Here is a 14462-nt window from a genome sequence, read left to right as displayed (position 1 = left end):
CCCCCCCCCCCGGGCGCATGGAGGCCCCAGTGCTCACACCTGCGGCGGCCCTGGACCTGGGGACAGGCGATGCCCAGCTCCATGAGCACCAGGAGCAGGATCCGCCATTGGACCCCTTGCCACCGGAGGCATCCTCCTCCTCCTCCCCCGATGAGGCGGTGGCGGGTACATCCGCCATGGGCCCGCCCCCTATAGATCTCCGGGCTCACCAGGACCTGTTGCGCCGGCTGGCCCGCAATATGGACCTCCAGGCAGAGGAGATTGTGGAGGTGCAGGACCCAGTGGTGAGCATCCTTTCGACGGATGCCCCATCCAGAGTGGCGTTACCACTCATACGGACTATTCAAAACAATGCCAATACGATCTGGCAAACTCCGGCCTCCATTCCACCCACAGCCAGAGGGGTGGAAAGAAAGTACTTTGTTCCCTCTAAGGACCACGAGTACCTGTATACCCATCCCCAACCGTGCTCACTGGTAGTGTCGTCAGTGAACGCACGGGAGCGCCATGGCCAGCAGGCTGCAGCGCCCAAATCGAAGGACGCTAAGCGCTTCGATTTGTTTGGACGCAAGGTTTATTCGGCTGGGGGGCTACAACTTAGGGCGGCCAACCAACAGGCGCTCTTAAGCCGATATAGTTATAACTCATGGGCATCGATGGGGAAGTTTAAAGAACTGGTTCCCCAAGATTCCAGGGAAGAGTTCGGGGCCTTGGTAGAGGAGGGTAAGAAGGTGGCACGTACCTCCTTACAGGCCTCCTTGGATATCGCGGACTCGGCCGCTAGAACTCTGGCCTCAGGCATAGCCATGCGGCGAATCTCCTGGCTCCAGGTGTCGGGCTTGCCGCCAGAACTGCAGCAAACCCTGCAGGACTTACCCTTTGAGGGCCAGGGCCTGTTTTCTGAGAAGACGGACTCTCGGCTCCAGAACCTCAAAGACTCGCGGACAATGATGCGCTCCCTGGGGATGCATGTCCCAGGGCCTCAGCACAGACCCTTCAGGCCCCCGCCTCAGAGATTCTACCCTCCCCCGCCTCGTCCGAGACAGGACTTTGCCAGAAGGTGGGGTCGAGGTGGTAGGCGCAGGTCGACCGGCCCTCAACCGGCTCAAAACCAAGGGCCGCCTAGGCCACCTTCAGGCCCTAGGCAGAACTTTTGAAGGTGCGGTCGAGGACGGCACCACGACCAGTACCCAGGATTCAACTCCCCCCTTTCGGGATCGCCTCTCCCGTTTCCACCGTGCTTGGTCCCTCATAACCTCGGACCGTTGGGTCCTTCGCACGGTGGAGAGGGGATACGCTCTCCAGTTTTCCTCGCCCCCCGCCTCCCACTCCCCCTCCCCGTCCCTCTTCAGGGACCCTTCTCACGAGCAACTCCTTACACAGGAGGTTTTTGGGCTCCTCTCTATCGGGGCCATAGAGGAGGTTCCATCAGAGTTAAGGGGCGGGGGTTTTACTCCCGCTACTTCCTGATCCCCAAGTCAAAAGGGGGTCTACGTCCCATCTTGGACCTGCACGGACTCAACAAATTCATAGTAAAGTTGAAGTTCCGCATGGTGTCATTGGGGACCATTATCCCTTCCCTGGATCCTGGAGACTGGTTCGCCGTCCTCGACATGAAGGACGCATATTTTCACATAGCAATCTATCCGCCGCACAGGCGTTTTCTGCGGTTTGTAGTAAACAAGGTGCATTACCAATTCGCAGTCCTTCCCTTCGGCTTGTCCTCGGCTCCCAGAGTGTTCACAAAGTGTGTGGCGGTCGTCGCGGCATACCTTCGTCGACAAGGCGTACAGGTGTTCCTGTATTTGGACGACTGGCTGGTACGCGGCCGCACCAGGGACCAAGTTCAAGCTCACGTCCACATAGTGACACACACTTTCCACGAGCTGGGCATTCTACTCAACAGAGAGAAGTCCACTCTAGTGCCAACCCAGAGGATAGAGTTCATTGGGGCTATCCTAGACTCCACACGTGCCAGAGCCATTCTGCCAGACAACCGCTTTCATACCATCACAAGCGTCATTCAAGGACTCAGGGCATTCCCGATTACCACAATAAGGACATGCCTTGCCCTGTTGGGTCACATGGCCTCGTGCACCTACGTAACCAGGCATGCCAGACTACGGCTTCGCCCACTACAGGCTTGGGTATCATCGATGTACCGTCCTCACCGGGACAACCTGAACATGGTGGTCACGGTTCCGTCCTCGGTCTTGGCCTCCCTCACCTGGTGGTTGGATCGCACGGCGGTCTGTGCAGGAGTGCCGTTTCACGCCCCACAACCCTCCCTCCACCTAGTCACGGACGCTTCATCTCTAGGATGGGGCGCTCACCTCGGGGAGCACCATACCCAGGGCCTGTGGTCCGCGTCCCAACTAGCCCTGCACATCAACGTCCGGGAGCTGATGGCGGTGCGCCTCGCCTGCCAGGCATTCCTCAATCTCCTACAGGGCCGTTGCGTGTTGGTCCTCACCGACAACACCACGGCCATGTTTTACATCAACAAGCAAGGCGGAGCCCACTCATCGCTCCTATGCCAAGAGGCCATTCGCCTGTGGGACTTCTGCATCGCCCACTCGATACATCTCATGGCATCGTTTCTTCCTGGAGTCCAGAATACGCTGGCGGACCGTCTCAGCAGGTCCTTCCAGACACACGAGTGGTCAATTCGCCCGGACATCATCTATTCCGTCTTCCAGAGGTGAGGATTTCCCCAGGTCGACCTGTTCGCATCTCGAGCCAACAGGAAGTGCCAGACATTCTGCTCTCTACACGGCCTAGGCTCTCTGTCGGACGCCTTCCTTCTGACGTGGAAGGACCACCTGTTCTACGCCTTTCCTCCATTTCCACTGGTCCACAGGGTACTGCTCAAGATCCGCAGAGACCATGCACGGGTAATTCTAGTCGCTCCAGCTTGGCCGAGGCAGCACTGGTACACCACACTGTTGGAGCTTTCGGTTCAAACGCCGATCACGCTCCCCTTGAGTCCGGATCTCCTCTCTCAGGACCACGGCCGACTGTGTCACCCCGACCTCCAATCGCTCCACCTCACAGCGTGGATGCTCCATGGCTGAATCGGACAGAGCGGCAATGCTCGCAATCCGTCCAGCAGATTCTGCTCGGAAGTCGAAAGCCCTCTACACGGTCCACTTACTTAGCCAAGTGGAAACGTTTCTCCTGTTGGTGTGAGCAACGAGCTACGTCCCCCTTGCAGGCGCCTATTCCTCTCATACTGGAATATCTCCTGTCCCTAAGACAGCAGGACTTGGCAATATCTTCAATCCGGGTTCACCTCGCCGCTATTTCGGCATTCCACCCGGGAGAACGCGCGTCTTCGGTCTTCTCTAACCCGATGGTCGTTAGATTCCTCAAGGGCTTAGACCGGCTATACCCACAGCAACGCCAGCCGGTTCTGACATGGGACCTCAACCTCATTCTCTCCAGGCTCACAGGGCCTCCGTTTGAACCATTGGCAACCTGTTCACTCCTGTACTTATCCTGGAAGACAGCCTTTCTCTTAGCCATCACCTCAGCACGACGCGTTTCTGAACTCAGAGCGCTTACGTCCGAACCCCCATACACGGTGTTCCACAAGGACAAGGTGCAGCTTCGCCCCCACCCTGCCTTTCTGCCCAAGGTGGTCTCACCTTTCCACGTGAACCAGGATATCTTTCTTTCTGTCTTCCATCCAAAGCCACACGCTACTCGTCAAGACCAGCGTTTGCATTCTTTGGACGTACGCAGGGCCCTGGCTTTCTATATTGACCGTACAAAGCCATTTCGGAAGACGACACAACTCTTCGTTGCGGTAGCCGACCGGATGAAGGGCTCACCGGTCTCCTCACAGTGCCTGTCCTCTTGGATTACGTCCTGTATTCGTGCTTGTTACGACCTGGCTGGTATCCCATCTCCGCGCCTCACCGCTCACTCCACAAGGGCCCAGGCCTCCTCGACTGCCTTCCTGGCTCAAGTCCCGATCCAGGACATTTGTAGAGCTGCAGTTTGGTCTTCGGTACACACATTCGCTGCTCATTACGCGCTGGTGCAACAATCCAGAGACGATGCTGCTTTCGGGTCAGCGGTTTTGCACACAGCAATGTCTCACTCCGACCCCGCCACCTAGGTGGGGCTTGGGAGTCACCTAACTGGAATGGATATGAGCAAGCACTCGAAGAAGAAAAGACGGTTACTCACCGTTGTAACTGTTGTTCTTCGAGATGTGTTGCTCATATCCATTCCAAACCCGCCCCCCTTCCCCACTGTCGGAGTTGCCGGCAAGAAGGAACTGAGGGGGCGCTGGGTCGGCTGGGGTATATATCCAGCGCCATGAAGGCGCCACTCCAGGGGGCTCCACAGCCGACCCACCGGGTGTTGCTAGGGTAGAAATTTCTCCGACGATCGTGCACGCGGCGCGCGCACACCTAACTGGAATGGATATGAGCAACACATCTCGAAGAACAACAGTTACAACGGTGAGTAACCGTCTTTTTTCAAGTATGTCAAAGGTTGTTACAAGGAGGAAGGAGAAAAATTGTTTTTCTTAACCTCTGAGGATAGGACAAGAAACAATGGGCTTAAATTGCAGCAAGGGAGGTTTAGGTTGGACATTAGGAAAAACTTCCTAACTGTCACGGCTGTTAAGCACTGGAATAAATTGCATAGTGAGGATGTGGAATCTCCATCATTGGAGATTTTTAAGAGCAGGTTAGACAAACACCTGTCAGGGATGGTCTAGATAATACTTAGTCCTGCCATGAGTGCAGGGGACTGGACTAGATGACCTCTCAAGATCCCTTCCAGTTTTATGGTTCTATGATTACTCAGGTGGATCAGAATAGTAACATTCTTGAAAAAAAATGAGATTACTGGGTACAAGTGATGTTACTAGCAAGATACTGGAATTAATGCCTTTTTGTTGCTCTTTTGGAGGCTAGAGAAGACCTACTTCACAGATATCAACAATTTTGATTTTTCTTTGAAAGCAGAGTATTTTGAATTGGATGGCGTACAAAGTGCCTAATAAAGAAGACTTCTTTCACACATTTGGACACAGAAGAATTTATGGTTTTGAGATCTTTAAACTTCTATTGTCTTGTAACCTCATGGAGAAAGAGAGGCTGTGTGATTATACATACCATTAGAGATGGAAAAGGCAAAGACAACAAGAGTAGGTGAATAAAATGGCAAGTGGAGCTGGTTAAATCTTCTGACATGTTTAGTAGAAATTCTTCGATACTTTTTAGGTATTCCTCCCCTCCCCTCCTCTCCCCTGCCCCTTTGCCCTAATCACAGTTTCTTCCTTTGGAACATCTAATTGAAAAATACATAAAAGAATCCTGGGAAATATTTTCTGTAAACTTTTTACTGCTATTTATAAATTATATTATTAAGTCAAATATAAGGATTCTGAGGTACCAGATGACTCAAAGATGAGCTTTCAGCAGTGAAAAAATATATTATTCATTTAAAATTTTTAAGAACTTTAGGGATTTAAACTATTTTTCCTAATACAGAGGGACTTTACAGATATTTTGTTTATTATACTCTTCTTTTACTGTTATACAGTGACTGCAAAGTGTACTTTGCAAGTCAACTTTTCTGGTACTTTGCAACCTTTAAAAAATCACTTCTGGGTTTTAAGCTTGAAAGATAAAATGAGCTAATTTTAAACTTCCTATTTGGGGTAGTGTATACCATTTGCAAATTTAATCAAGGTCTTCCACAGACATCAGTTTAACATTACATTTAAGTGCCCATTTAAAGAGAGAATTTGACAGCAGCTCTGAATGCTAGACTCAGTCTGAGGACATCCTTGCAGCCGGAAGAAAAAGAATTGAGAAGCTTCAAACTACTGTTATAATTAGTTCAATTTGCTAGGTTTCTTTTGTAATGTTGGGGATAGAATATAACAGATGAGTATAGAATGCTTTCTGTGACTTGTCTACCATTGGTGTATGCAAACATGGAGCTATTCTGTTGGTGAACATGGTAGGCTTGAATAATTTGACAACTGTTTTCCTCTGGGAAAGACAATATATTGGTCTGAAGATAAATTGAGAGAATGGCTTAGTCTCCATTTTACTTTTTTGTGCGGAGGAAGTTAGGGGAATTTGTCTTTGCAGTGCATTTTCTCCCTCTTCAATGAAAAAATAAATGCTAGAGAAATAGAGATCTTTTGCACTAAAAGATCACGGAGTTTAAAGTTTTAATCTATTGCAATGTTGGTTAAAAATGTTAAATTGTTTCTTGCTTTGAAAGGGATTTCATATACTCCAAAGCTTGCATTATTCCTGTGTAGAGTCCAAATGAATTGGCATTTATTTAAATAGAAAGGTTTACTTTTTCTGGAAGCTTTTATCTTAAAAAGACTGAAATCTGTCCCCTACCTTGATACTGCCATTTCCTCCTCAGGATTTAAGAAATTGCTCTTGGGGAAAAAGCTAGAAAGTGTGTAACCTTTAAAACATATTTCAATCCTTCTACACTGAACATTTTTTTTAAAGAGTTCCCAGTTTTCTGAAACCTTTCTCGGTATAAACATTTTGTCATTTGATTTGATCAAGGTAATAAACGTTCAGAATGGTGAACTGATTTGAAGTCTTCTCCTCTTTTGAGCAAATTATTTGAACTTCATAAGACTTTTGCCATTGCAGATAAACTTAATATAGTCAGTGCATTATAACCTCCTTCTCCAACTTTGTTACAAAAATAAATAGTGCTCAATGTGAGATAACTCATTTACTTTTAATTATATTCTTCCCTCACTTCAGTGCTGGTTTCACTTTCAGCAGGCATCTCTTTGTTCTCATATCTATTGCTGTCAGTACCTTCCCTATGTCCTTCCTTCCCTCTGATAATTCTCCATTTTCCTTGTTTCTCCTTCCCCTCCATTTTCCTTCCTCAGACTCAATCTAATTTTCTTTTTTGCACATTCTGCTGTTGTATGTATGGCCCATGCACAATGGCTGGAAATTTTTACCTCAGTGGTATCCATCAGGGTGGCTCAATCGTTCTTTGCTGCTGCATGCCACTAGCGCCAGTATAAAGCACTCAGCCAAACCCCACACCCCCTCAGTTTTTTCTTAGCACCTGGGACAGTCACTGGAACTGCTCTTTCACAGGTCCTCAGTGGACTTTCTTCTGTATATTATAAATAGTTTTAGTAAAGTTATTAGTTAAGTAGTTAGATTTTAGTTTTTATCAGTTTTTCAGCTGATCCCTTGTTCCGAGAAATGCCTCGGTCACCTGGCTTCCAGCCCTGCGTTTCCTGCAATAAGGCTATGCCCCTGAGTGACCCACACTCCAGTTGCTTGAAGTGCTTGGAGGAAGCTTATATGGGGGACTGTTGCTAAATCTCCAAGGACTTTAAGCCTCTCATGAAAAGGGATTAGTAGGCCAGGCTAAAGTTTCTACTCATGGAGGCCTCCATCTGAGCCAGAGCAGTCAGGCTCAGCACTGAGTGCCTCAGCTTCGGTAAGGAGTGCTCCTACCATCGCAGAGTCCTGGCACCAATCACCATCCCCAGTGCCTAGAAAAAAGCACAACAAACAGACTGATGAAAGGGAGGCAATCACCGGCATGGGGATCAGAGTAGGTGCAGTCTAAAGCTAAGCACTCCTGTGCTGCAGAAGCCAGCACTGTTGACTCCGGCACCTATGCAAGTACTGTCGAGTCCGGAACCAGAAGAGGCTTCCATGTTGGCAGCACCACGCTGTATCAATACTATCTTGGTACTGACCACACCAGAGGCGTTTGCAGCTGCCAGGGATCTCCTCTCGCTGTTGGTACCGGTATCGCTGGCAGTACAAGAGTCATTGTTATCGGCGGGCATGGGGGAACTGGCTGGACTGTTACAAAGCTCGGTATGATGTCAGCCTCACGTACCCAGTATGGTTCGCCCTTCGGTACCATCAAAGGAAAAACCTGCTATGTTTGCCTCACCACCTCGGCATTGATCACCGGCACCACTGGGAACAGCACCCCCATAGTCAGTGGAAGGAGGCTCATCCTCTTCTGAGTTGGAGATGTGGTCTTACTCTTCCCACCCTTGGAGCCACTCTCACTACTCCTCTAGACATTTCCATCCTTCCATGGATCCAGTCAGAGGAGTACCATCAAGTGGTTGGACAGGAGGTCACTGGGGATTTGCACTGGTCCAGTTGCCCTTATAAGATATGCGGGGGTCTCCCCCAGTTGTCAGGGCATATTCCAGGCACTCCAAAACAGTGGCCTCAGGAAGGCATACCCACCTCCCATCTTTGTAGATTGACTTTCCAGGGAACAGATTACTTCCAACAATGGGTTTTGGAGGCTATAACATCAGGTTACTTCATGTATCTTACCTCCATCCCCCCACTGCACAAACTGGTGCTGAGACAGGAAGTCATCTCTGCTACACATGGGGTCATAGAATGAGTTCCAGTCCAGCACAAAGGGGAAAGGTTTCTATTACATGTACTTTCCAAAAAAGAACTGGGGATTGAGACTGATATTATATTTCAACTCCTAAATGCCTTTGTGAAATCACAGAAATTCAGGATGCTGACTCTCGCAGGCATAATTCTGTCATTATATTCCAGGGATTGGTTTGTGGCCTTTGACCTTCAGGACCATTATTTTCATGTCACTCTTCACCTCTCTCCCAAGATTCTGTCAGCCAGAATCACTTCCAATATCAAGTGTTTCCCTTCAGCTTCTCTGCACTAAGTCTATTTTCTCAATGATCATGGTGGTGGGAGCCGATCATCTATGTCAACTGAGAATAATCATCTTGCCTTATCTTGATGATTGGGTGCTCAAGTGCTGGTAGTACGATGACGTTTTCTCTGCAGTACAAACAGCAGTGTCCCAGTTCCATAGGCTAGGATTTCAACTATTGAAAAGTACACTTTGAACCTGGTACAATAAATCGACTTTATAGGGGCTTCTCTGGATGCCATAGCAGCCAGAGCTTACCTTCCTGTGGACAGGTTTATGACTTTAATGAACTTCATCTTCGTTTGTATGAAGTGCTACCTGATAGATCTGATGGAAGACAAGATGCGATGTTTGGAGATGCAGGTAGAAGCTATGGTTACGTTTTGAAGGGGATTTGACTGGATGATGGAAAGAAGGAGAGAGGAGGATGAAGGAAACATAAGAATGGCTATACTGAGTCAGACCAAAGGTCCATCTAACCCCGTATCCTGTGTTCTGACAGTGGCCAATGCCAGGTGCTTCAGAGGGAATGAATAGAACACAGAATCATCAAGAGATCCATCCCCTGTTGCCCATTCACAGCTTATGGCAAACAGAGGCTAGGGACACCATCCCTGCCCATCCCGGCTAATAGCCATTGATGGACCTATCCTCCATGAACTTACCTAGTTCATTTCATTTCCCACAGTATTCTTGCCGCCAAGTTAAAGAAGTATGGGCTGGATGAATGGGACTGTAAGGTGGATAGAAAGCTGGCTAGATCGTCGGGCTCAACGGGTAGTGATCAATGGCTCCATGTCTAGTTGGCAGCCAGTTTCAAGCGGAGTGCCCCAAGGGTCGGTCCTGGGGCCGGTTTTGTTTAATATCTTCATTAATGATCTGGAGGATGGCATGGACTGCACTCTCAGCAAGTTTGCCGATGACACTAAACTAGGAGGCGTGGTAGATACACTAGAGGGTAGGGATCGGATACAGAGGGACCTAGACAAATTAGAGGATTGGGCCAAAAGAAACCTGATGAGGTTCAACAAGGACAAGTGCAGAGTCGTGCACTTAGGACGGAAGAATCCCATGCACAGCTACAGACTAGGGACCGAATGGCTAGGTAGCAGTTCTGCAGAAAAGGACCTAGGGGTCACAGTGGACGAGAAGCTGGATATGAGTCAACAGTGTGCTCTTGTTGCCAAGAAGGCTAACGGCATTTTGGGCTGTATAAGTAGGGGCATTGCCAGCAGATCGAGGGACGTGATCGTTCCCCTTTATTCGACATTGGTGAGGCCTCATCTGGAGTACTGTGTCCAGTTTGGGCCCCACACTACAAGAAGGATGTGGAAAAATTGGAAAGAGTCCAGTGGAGGGCAACAAAAATGATTAGGGGTCTGGAGCGCATGACTTATGAGGAGAGGCTGAGGGAACTGGGATTGTTTAGTCTCCAGAAGAGAAGAATGAGGGGGGATTTGATAGCAGCCTTCAACTACCTGAAGGGGGGTTCCAAAGAGGATGGAACTCGGCTGTTCTCAATGGTGGCAGATGACAGAACAAGGAGCAATGGTCTCAAGTTGCAGTGGGGGAGGTCTAGATTGGATATTAGGAAACACTATTTCACTAAGAGGGTGGTGAAGCACTGGAATGCGTTACCTAGGGAGGTGGTGGAGTCTCCTTCCTTGGAGGTTTTTAAGGCCCGGCTTGACAAAGCCCTGGCTGGGATGATTTAGTTGGGAATTGGTCCTGCTTTGAGCAGGGGGTTGGACTAGATGACCTCCTGAGGTCCCTTCCAACCCTGATATTCTATGATTCTATGATTCTTTTTTAACCCTGTTATAGACTTGGTCTCCACAACATCCTCTGGTAAAGAGTTCCACAGGTTGGCTGTGTGAATAAATACTTCCTTTTGTTTGTTTTAAACCTGCTGCCTATTTATTTCATTTGGTGACCCCTAGTGCTTCTGTTATGAGGAGGAGTAAATAACATTTCCTTATTTATTTTCTCCACACCAGTTGTGATTGTATAGACCGCTATCATATCCCCCCTTAGTTGTCTCTTTTCCAAGCTGAAAAGTCCCAGTCTTATTAATCTCTCCTCATATAGAAGCTGTTCCATACCCCTCTGCTCAAGACTTGCAGATGGAAGCTGGATTGGAGAACTGTGAGGGTAGAGTGCTGGATGAGGAAAGTGGCCAGTGGAAGCATTTCACAAGGCAGAAGAAAAATGAAGGAGAAATAGAACTGATGAACAAGTTTGCTAGGTTGGGAAATGAAAAGAGATGTCAGGCAGTAACAGAGGGTGGGAAGGCAAGGAAGAAGAGAAGAGCAGCTAGTCCTACAAGAAGAGGGGAAGTCAATGGAAACAGCCAGAGTTTGGAGCCCTAGGAGGATAGAGGATGACTTGCAGAAGATTGCAACTGAGAACAGAAGATAAGAACACTTGCAGCCAGAGACAACAGAAGGAGGAAGACCGGAGAATTGCACCAACAACAGAAAGAGTCAGGTCTAGGGGATAGTGCTTAGGGAATGCTACAGATCCCAGGGTCTGATCTGGATTTGGATAGGGGCATCTTAAATTTTTAATGAAATAAATAGTACTGGGAATTGTGTGATTGTGGGAGACTTTAATTTCCCAGATATAGAGTGGAGGACAAGTGCTATTAATAATGATAGGGCCCAGATATTCCTGGATGTGATTGCTGAAAGATTTCGTCACCACATGGTCACCAAACCAACAAGAGATGATGCCATTTTAGATTTAGTATTGGTAGGTAGCAAGGACCTCATAAAAGAATGAATTGTAGAGGACAACCTTGATTCGAGTGATCATGAGTTAATTCAGTTTAAATTAAATGGAAGGATAAACCAAAATAGCTCTGTAACTAGTCCTTGATTTCAAAAGGGCAATCTTTAAAAAATTAAGGACATTACTTAGGGAAGTGGACTGGACTGAAGAACTCAGGTATCTAAATGTGGAGGAGGTTTGGAATTACTTTGTCAAAATTGTGGAAACTATCTGAAGCCTGCATCCCAAGCAAGGGGAAAAAATCATAGGGAAGGGTTGCAGACCAAATTGGGTGAACAAGGATCATGAGCAGGTTATTAAGAGAGAGAGGAAAATCTACAAGGAATGGAAGGAGTGGATTAGAAAGGAAAACTACCTTCTGGCGGTCAGAAAGTGTAGGGAAACAGTGACAACTACCAAAAGCCAAGCAGAGTTGGGCCTTGCAAAGGAAATGAAAACCAATATTAAAAGGTTCTTTAGCCTTATAAATAAAAAGAAAACAAGGAAAGAAGTGGAACCTGAAGATACAATGGAAATTAAAGATAATCTAGGCATGGCCTAACATCTAAACAAATACTTTTCCTCAGTGTTTAATAAGGGTAATGGCAGGGTGGCTTATGGGAATGAGGATATGGAAGTTGAAATTACCACATCTGAGGTGGAAGTCAAACTCAAACATCTTAATGGGACCAAATTGGGGGTCCCGGATAATGCAAGAATATTAGAGGAACTGGCACATGAAATTGCAAGCCGAATAGGAAGGATTTTTAATGAATCCATAAACTTGGGGGTCATACCCTGTGACTGGAGAAGTGTAATATAGTGCCTATTTTTAAGAAATGGAAAAAAAGTGATCCAGAAAACTACAGGCCCGTTAGTTGGACTTCAATTGTATGCAAGATCTTGGAACAAATTTTGAAAAAGAAAGTAGTTAAGGACATAGAGGTAAACAGTAATTTGGATAAAATACAACATGGTTTTACAAAAGATAGATCATGTCAGACCAACCTGATCTCCTGTGAGAAGATAACTGACTTTCTAGACAAAGAAAATGCATCAGATCTAATCTGCCTGGATTTCAGTAAGTCATTTGATACAGTTCCACATGGGAAATTATTAGTTAAATTGGAGAAGATGGGGATTGATACAAGAATTGAATGGCGGGTAAGGAACTAGTTAACGAGGAGACTACAACGGGTCATGCTGAAAGGTGAAGTTTCAGGCTGGAAAGGATGTTACTAGTGGAGTTCCTCAGGGATCAGTCTTGGGACCCAATCTTGTTTAACATTTTCATTCATGTCCTTGGTACAGAAAGTGGGAGTGTGCTAATAAAAATTCAGAGCACTTTCTGAAAATGAGGCTAACTCCTAAATCTTTTATATTTTGCTGGTAAGGATTGACATAATTAAAATGTGATAAATTAATATGCTTAGTATGCAGATAAGAATATCCCACTAGTGAATAGGTAGATATTGGTCCTCACCTATCCGCCACTCAGATACTTGAAAGGTCAAACCTGTTTACAATTGCTAGGAAACCAATCAGGTTGCTCACACGGTTGAAAAATTGCTGGTTGTTCTCTACCAATATCCCTTGCCTCACTCACCGTCACTAATAATAATCCTATGCAAAAATCACCAATCTTAAATACCAGGTAATCTCAGCCTCCTTTGCCAAGATCCTGCTGCTGAATGTATTCATTCTATTAGCAACAGTAGCATATCAGAAAACATCTCTAAGTTTCCAAGTAAGATGCCTGAGCTTACTTTTAAGTTCATTATTACTTCTCTCACATCTTTTCCTCAAGCATGCACAGCTACACCAGGCTCAACTTCAGTACTTTTGAATAACGTGCCCTTCTTTACAGTACTGCTCTATTATTTTTTTCCTTCACATTTTTCTCTTCCTCATTTCACTGGACTGTAGATCCTCTGAATTACTCTGTGACATCTATTACCTAAACTCTGCTGGACACAGCTTCTTCATCTCCTTTCTACATCTTTCCCTTTCTTACTCATGACATGAGTTACTGATCACAATTTCTAGGAGTGTCACTGTGAAATACCATACCTTAATTCATGTTAACAGAGTAAATGGTGCTTGTCACTGTACTACTCCCAGTCACTGCCTTTAATGTCATACTATTTCTTTTGTATTTGCGCCTCCAGCACAATGATCCTCCATCTCACGCAAATGGTTGTCCTCTTCTGCCATTCCTTCCGAGTCAAAAGCCAACCATGTGTTGTCAATGAACCTCTCATATTAATAGATCATTCTGAGAACATCAGTCTGTCTTGCTAAATCTAATCTCCAATTTTAGTACCATAGCCAACAGTGCTTCACCTTGACATCAAAAATATTTAATACCTTGTACCATCAAAAATTTCACCCATGCCTTTCTACAAATTAATTCCCTAAAAATCATTATTCTATCTTGTATAATATAACTCTCTCTTTGTGGTAAAATGGCCCTTTACAATTATGTTTTCCTGCACAGCAAGTTTGATAGACTAATAATAAGGAAAAAGAGGATAGCTACAATATTCAGGGTGGAATAGCAGAACCCAAGAAACAATAAGGGAATAATATGCAACTTAATTTCAAATGTTTTATTTTTAGCATGGTCATATTAAAAAACAAAATATATATCCTTCCTGTATAACCTGCATATTACTTGTCTAAAAAAATCTTGGTATTGTATCACATTATTATTTAATTATTTATTTTGTAGTCGCACACCACAGACACAATCAGGATCAAGGCCCTATTGTACTAGGCTTTGTAAAACACAATGGAAGACATAGTCCTTGCTGTGTATGATCACATAACTTTTATAGTTTAAAAAAAAATCCAATGAACTCTAATCCATACAAAAATTCTCTAGCTAAATCTAAAGTTATGAACCTGATGCAGGAATAGCTGGGAGAAGTTCAATGGCCTGCATGATGCAGGTTGGACTACATCATCATAATTGCCTTTCTAGACTTAAAATCTAT

This window comes from Terrapene carolina, unplaced genomic scaffold, assembly GCF_002925995.2.
Source record: "Terrapene carolina triunguis isolate 2854851 unplaced genomic scaffold, T_m_triunguis-2.0 Scaffold42, whole genome shotgun sequence".
NCBI lineage: Eukaryota > Metazoa > Chordata > Testudines > Emydidae > Terrapene > Terrapene triunguis.
Note: the sequence above shows the minus strand (reverse complement) of the source record.